This window comes from Papaver somniferum, chromosome 7 (assembly GCF_003573695.1).
Source record: "Papaver somniferum cultivar HN1 chromosome 7, ASM357369v1, whole genome shotgun sequence".
NCBI classification, from domain to species: domain Eukaryota; kingdom Viridiplantae; phylum Streptophyta; class Magnoliopsida; order Ranunculales; family Papaveraceae; genus Papaver; species Papaver somniferum.
In genome coordinates this window covers 54,548,118-54,555,835 of record NC_039364.1, presented here as the reverse complement: position 1 = coordinate 54,555,835, position 7,718 = coordinate 54,548,118, and positions in this window count along the sequence as shown.

Genomic DNA, 7,718 nt, shown 5'->3' with positions numbered 1-7,718 from the left:
GCGCATCAATCGTACATACGAGCTGAAAGATATGGCATTTACCGTCAGGTCTACGAAATCTGAAAAATTTGTACGGGATTAAAAATTACAAATGTGCACGCTTCGTTGGATGACCTCTACAACTCCAAATTGAGTGATTCTTATCTCATGGGATAACTCAGTCTCTTAGCTTCAAAGTTTGGGGTCAAGCATCAAATTACGACGTCGTATGAGGTTCCTACATCTTCCAGAGCTTACAATATGCAAGCAGCAATTCTTAGACGGTATTCATGACTTCCACAGTCGATCGGTGTCCACCAGGTCTTTCCACTAAGTACTTCATCAAGGTACCTCCAACTTAGACCATCTAGGTCTTTACATCAATTTTTCTACCTGGGTCCTCTATCCAAGTCTTGCCAGAAGAAGAGAAAACGAAGAGGAGACATCTAACCAAAATACTGGGGACTGGCGATCCACTGATCATGACAACCAGTTTCACAGTCCAAGACTCGTGGCACCGGGCTCTCCAGTGCTAATCACTCATCATAAAAGGAATGCTACCACCGGGACATGAAATCATGGTCATTACATAATCCCCTCTTGAGAGAAACCTCAGTTATGGTCCCATGACCAGGGTTTGAAAAGTAATGTTTCCACGACTGACAGAAACAAGATGGCAATCAAGCACCATACTCATGTGTCAATCAAGGGTCCTGATCTCAAATGAATCAATAGCATTGAAATCCTCCACCAACTAGTTTTTGGTATGGGAGTGATGCATGGAGGACCAAAACAACCCCTGCACTTGGGTATTCATACACCACTACACGATTCTCAGTTACTGAGGAAGCTTCTACAATCAGGGCAACAGTTTCTTCAGTATTCTCTGCTGGTGGCTCGGTTTCTTCTATCACTGAAGCAACAACAATCGAAGTTTCCATAACTTCAATTACAAACTTCTCATGGCCTTGAAGTGCAGGGATGGTTGTCTCTTCATCAACAACTCCAGACCAGCTCGAGTTATCCTTATTGGTTTCAATATCCTCAACTTCGGTATTTGGCACCTGATACGAAGATTACATGATTTTAGAGCAATCTAAACATGAAACCAAGTGAGATTATAAAATTCAGTATGCAAGCATTGCAACATCATCAAAGTTCATCATCATGCACCTGAGATACGAACAAATAGCATGAAAGTCGTGAAAATACGTTTTACGGCAACCTCGTCAGGAGAAACTGTACTCTTCCCTGTACTAAAAGGTGAACTGGGAGCAATATACAAGGAATCTGAAGATGGATTATATACCATTCTCTTCGTATGTATGTCCTCTACAATGTATCAAAATTTCATAACAATCCGATGAACGATCAAGGAGATGTGACAAAAACATCGAGCAACATACCATCTGGAAAAGTTCTGAAAGTCTCCTGGAAGTTTACTATTTCGCCTTTTTCAAGACCTGAACATGCTCAAACCTTAAAAATCTTCTATGTTAAAGCTTGGAAATTTCCTGGGCTTGAGGATACATATTCAGACATTGAAAATACGATTCCGGACGAAGATTTTACGGTGTTTTCATTAAAAGCTGAAGCCTGAAATTTTCTGACGACGTATTTCGCCGAAATTACGTGCATATTCACATGGATTCTCATTCATTCACTCACAAATAAGAAATTTCATACTTCTATGAAGAGTTTACAAGATATGTACTTACTTGGGAGGTCTCCTAAGCATTCAAGGAATTGGGATTGCCCGTGTCAACATCAAGAGGCTCATTACTTCCATTCGATTCCGAACCTTTGGAATTTACTCCATCTCTATTCTCAGAGGATGACCGAGTATCATCACTCTCTACTTCCATAAATACATCCTCCTAGATATATTCTCAACAATGAACATTTTATCTACAAAATATCATAATTTGTTATATGGATAAAAACTTACTTCGGCCTCTTCTTCCACACTCGAGTCAGAAACCGTCTGACCATCCGCAGAGAATCGAAGACCGTCAATACTTGATGGAGGAAAGTTCTGCAACGGGATAACAAATATTGGTTTCACGATCCTAATTGCATGGACAAGAAAAGATCATGATGTAAGGAGCGCTAACGAATCACCAAAGAGATAGGGGACTTTACAGTGCTCGAACCTGGGTGACGTTTTTTGGGTTTATATTGAACCAAGAAGAATTCATTCGCATTTGGAGAACTCTTAGTCACCACTTCTTCCTATTCATCAACTAAAGGAGTCTCATAACCACCATTTGACATCTCTGCAAAGTAGCTGCGGTATCCATCTGATATATCTACTTCAGAATGTCATTCAGAGGTGCAAATTTCATCAAAGCAGTGAAATTAAATCATAACAAAGGTGCTCACGTCAGCGTCAAAAATGGTAACAATCCAACTCTCACTTGTTTACAATTTCACTAGATGTAGTGATTATAACATCAGAATTTTGAAAACCCGCTCGTTCCGTCAAACCTGCAAGGACGAGCAAAATTCATTATTCAAAATCATGACTTGATTTTTATAAAGCCGTGAACAACCCACGTAAATTTTTACTATGTGAACACTCACTGGTCTTCAAAAAATATACAGACGTCCATTCTACAATTGTGAAAACTCACATATAGACATTATTTCACCATGTATAATTGTCTACTTTCAACAGTTTTTCAAAATCAAAACATTGATTTTACAAAATATATATATTCAACGTGAAACTCACGTAAATTTGAAAAATATATCTATATATTTTTGCTCCCTCGCACGAGCATCTGTCTTTGAAGCGAGAGTACATTTTCAAAGATTTCTGAAAGCTCGAAGATGAAATTTTCATGAAGGCTCATAAACAAAATTTTATTACTAACAGACGCATGTCTATAAAAAAAATATTTTCTCTCGTACGAGCATCCACCTTTGAAACGAGAGTTTATTCCACTTTGTGAAATCTCACATATTTAAAATATAAAATTCCGATTTTAGTGAAAGCTCATAGACGAATTTTATATCATTAGACTCAGGTCTATTTTGTTTGTTCCTTAAACTAATGAACGAACGAGCGTCTATTCATAAAACAAGGATTTCCTTATTGGTCCCGGCCCGCGAATCCTAACCGACCACGGACTCGTCGTCCAAACCAGCGGTTCAACACCAATTTATGCTCATCAAACGACGCTCCAATCATGACATTGAAGCCTTCATCAAGTCGTGGTTTTCTCATGCTCTCTAAATCCGGTAACGTCTGAACTTACGACTAAGTTCAATTACTGGTATTATTATTTATGGCCGGAAAATCACCATTTAATGCTGACTGAGGAACACAGCTTTCCTCAGTAAGCAGGGGACATAATGTAGTTGGTGGATTTTCGACAAAGGGATAAAATCGTAAACTCATAATTATACGAAGCTCTGATCCAGCAATCAGACGTGAGTATTGAGACACGGGTCTCTCATCGAATTCTAAACGGAGAGTACTTTCTCTCAGAGTACATGTGGATATGTAGTCTCAAGACCGGACAACGACATATCTCAGGAATACTGAATACTTTAAGTGATTAATTCTATATAGCATCACGTGATGGACGGCTCCTAGACAACTTGCTCTGCTAGTATAGAGCGATAACATCTTCAGGAACAAACAACGAGTTTACCCTGACTATATAAAGGATATGACTTACCGACAAGCTCATATCGGGATAATTAATGCTCCTAGACAGCTTGCTCTGCTAGTATAGAGCCACAAAGTTAATTATTCCTAATTACAATTGCGCCTATTCCATGGTCGAATCCACGACTGGTCCCATGGAATGGCAATAACAATTGATCCTATTCCATGGTCGAATCCACGACTGGTCCCATGGAATGGCAATAACAATTGCTCCTATTCCATGGTTGAATCCACGACTGGTCCCATGGAATGGCAATAAACAATTTTTCTGATTCTATGATCGAATCCACGGCTTGATCTCATAGAATAGCAATAAATATATTATCTCATTACTCCGATTCCATGATCGAATCCACAACTGGTCTCATAAATGTTAATAGATAAATCTTAATTACTCCGATTCTATGGTCGAATCTACGATCCCATGGAATGGTAATGCTCACTTTATTATTCTGAATTCGTAGTCGAATCCTCAGCTGATCCTATGAATTAATAATAAACATCTTATTACTCAGTTTTGTGAATTATTCTCCACTGAATTCCACAATTAGTAATAAATAATCAACAACCGAGCGTCTGAGCTACCTCTAAGTAAGCCCTGATTCAAATGGTGAAAGTGTATTCAACGACGATACACTAACAGTCACCGCACGAACGAGTATTTCAAAATACAACGAAATGATGAACCTATGCAAAATAGGGAAGAAAATAATAAATAATTAAAAATATTGACCAAGGTGCTGGGAACACGGACACACGACCTACTGACCGTGTCGTGGTCAGTTCCACGCCAGTTTTATTATTTTTAATACATTTTTATTATTTTCCATGATTTGATGAAAATTCTCTCATCTGATCAAATCTCCTTCGTCTCGAGGAAGCTCCTCGGTTTCATGGTACTTCCATAAATCCATAAAAAATAATATAAAATTAAGGAAAGGAGTGTGGGGCGTGACCATTGGCCAACCGGCAATGCCTTGGTCCCAGCCGGACCCACACCCCACGGTTCTTTATTATTTTATTATTATTATTATTATTATTATTATTATTATTATTATTATTATTATTTCTCTAATTTCATGAAAACAATCCTTGGTTTCATGGTATTTTTTGCACAAATCATCATATTATTATTATTATTATTATGGATTGATCATATCATATAACAAACAGTTACAAGTCGGTGGAAGGAAGCCTGGCTACAAGCTGAGCGCCAACCCCCTTTTGAATTATAATTCCTAATCTATGGAAAAGGGCACCGCCTATTTTGTAATTCGCATTGTGACTGGTGAGGCAGTTCCCTAATCTTTTCAGAAAGGCAATTGTATCTTCACCTAATTCCCCTAGAGTAGTAAATGCGAGCACACCGAAGCCGTAACCATGTGTGGAGCACTTCTCGAGGTATTTGTTGCATTTGCGGTTGATTTCCATGGAAATAGCGTTTCCAGGAGTGAAGCGTCGAGTTCTAGCACTGGTAAAGGGAGAAACTACTGTGACATCGAAGCAAACGTCCTTCCCTCCTTCCCAATTGAGCACAAGGATATCCGTTGGATTTAAGTCTTTGGCGGATTCAGATCGAAGTCCTAAGGAGGCTTCTTTTCTGGCAGGTACATTGGCTTTGTGGCATATATCAAACACGGCATCTCTCGCAATATCATGTCGATATTTAATCCATATATCCTTGGCACAGTGTAGAGCGTGATCGCCGAAAGCATCCATGGGTTTGTTGCAGCTGGAACAGAGACTATCGTCATTGAAGAACGGTATCCCGAGGCGATATTGGAGGACAGCTCGAAATTGCTGAGGCCCAACGGCTTGGACAAGCCCACTAATAGGAATAGCTTTGAGGAAGTCCATGGCATAAGGAAGCCGGTTATTGTGCCATAAGAACAAGTCACGCTCGGATAATGAAAATTATGTAGGTAGGTTTTCCGACACAACTCCGAAGTATTTTGCTGCCAGTTTTTTCATGAACTTAAGGGAAGCGTCGTCGATGTTGCATTCAGAAGAGGGTAACCTACAAGCTTCTGAATAGTCTTGCAAAGCAATCTAATAGTTGGTACACGGTTCCAGGGCATCAGGGCATGACAAGATGGTGTTCTGAAGATGCCGGGTTTGGAGGATTGACGAGAGGTAACAATAAGCACCAGCATCAGTCATCGTTAGAATGCCCAGGCCACCAAGTTTGATGGGTAGGGTTGCAATACGCTGCTGCATGACTCCAAAACCTGAACCGTCGCCGACAATCAACCTGTGTAAGTGATGCATGAGATGCATGTCAAAGTTGGAGGCTGCCGGATGAATGGCCGGAGTACATGTGGTGCGTAAGGTGAAGTATAGTTTCGAAACACCACAACAATTGCGTAGAAGTAGCAACTCCGATTGCGGATCCTGCAATTTCTGGATTTTGTTCATTAAATCCATTGTTTTATCAACTCTTCCTTGGACCATGTTTCGACAAAACTGGAGGTCAAGGCTGACAGGCCCCCCCTAGCAGTTTTACCCCTAACGTTTGCTTGATGATCTCTTCTGGAAAGACCTCAACGTCATCCCTCCGAGGGTCATACGTTGGCCAGTACAATTCCATTTTGGACAAATTCAAGTGTAAACCTCTTCGTGGTCCCACTTCCTGCAAACTAAAATATAATAATAAATAAAATAAAATTATGAAAACTTGTGGGACCGGGCTACTAGCCGGCCGGCCATGCCCTAGCCGGTCCCACACGCCCTTTGCTTTATTATTTTATTATTATTTATCCTATTTTTCCTTGAATTCATCAAATTTCTTGATTTTATGGTATTTCTCTCAAATTAGGAAAAATTCCCTCAAATCATCAAAAATACCTAAAAATATTAAAAAATTATGAAAACTCGTGGGACCGGTCCATAGCCGGCCGGCCATGCCTCCATGGTCCCACACGCCCGTGTTTTTATTATTTTAATATTTTGCTTCCATGAACTCATGAAGACTCCTTCAATTCATGGAAACTCCCTAAATTCATCAAATTTCTCAAAATTCATGATTTTTTCATAAAACCATCAAAATATTATAAAATTAAGGAAAAGGCACCACGGGACCGTGGTCACGACCGGTCGACCATGCCTTGACCACAGCGGTCCCACGCCTCCTCATTCCTTATTTTATAATTATTTTTCATCATCTCATGGTGTTTTCCTCAGTTTCGTCGAAACCCTAATTTTGGCATATTTTCTCGAATGGATGCTCAATTGCACGCCAGAAAATATCAAATTATCAGGACTGAGATGCGGATGCCTTGGGGACACGATCACACTATCTTGACCGACCAATATTGGCTCTTTGGCTCACGGAAGCCGGTCCCATCAATTTTCACAGTTTTGACCTAATTTGCACAATTGCTCGTATTAGGTCCAAAACTCTTCCAAACACTTTGGATTTTCATGAAGTGATCGTCAGGCGGTCACGTGACAACACAGGGCCGGTTTCATGACTCCATGGTCGGTCCCTCGCCTCGTCATAATTAATTAGGCTTTCTCACCTAAGGCTCATACGAGCATTTTTGAACAAATGATTAAGTCAGCATTTAATCATTCTTCCACCAACAAATCGTCAACTCTTCAGGAGTTCTTCTATGGATACTACATGGTTGATCCACGATCCCATATAGTCGCTCCCTCCTTCGTCCTATGGTTAAACTTCTGACGAACCATGAATTGATCATCAATTAATCAAATTAGGGTTTTTGAATCCAAGGATCATCATTCCAGATTCCAACCTTAATAATTTTACGACGGCCTCGTGGTCATTAATTTTATTAATTATGCTCGGTTCAACGACCAGTATTCTTATTATATTTTTGGTGCGCTGCCAATAATCCATCAGATGAGCAACACATGGTCAGACGATCAAATATTCAACAATTCATCACATGAGCAACACTTGCTCAGATGATAACTATTTTCTCAAACCAAGGAATATTGGTTCAACAATCAATATTCAACGATCCATCGAATGAGAAATACTTGCTCACTTCATCGTAAGAATTATACCTATGTCTCATGACATGTTCAATTCAGGAGTTTC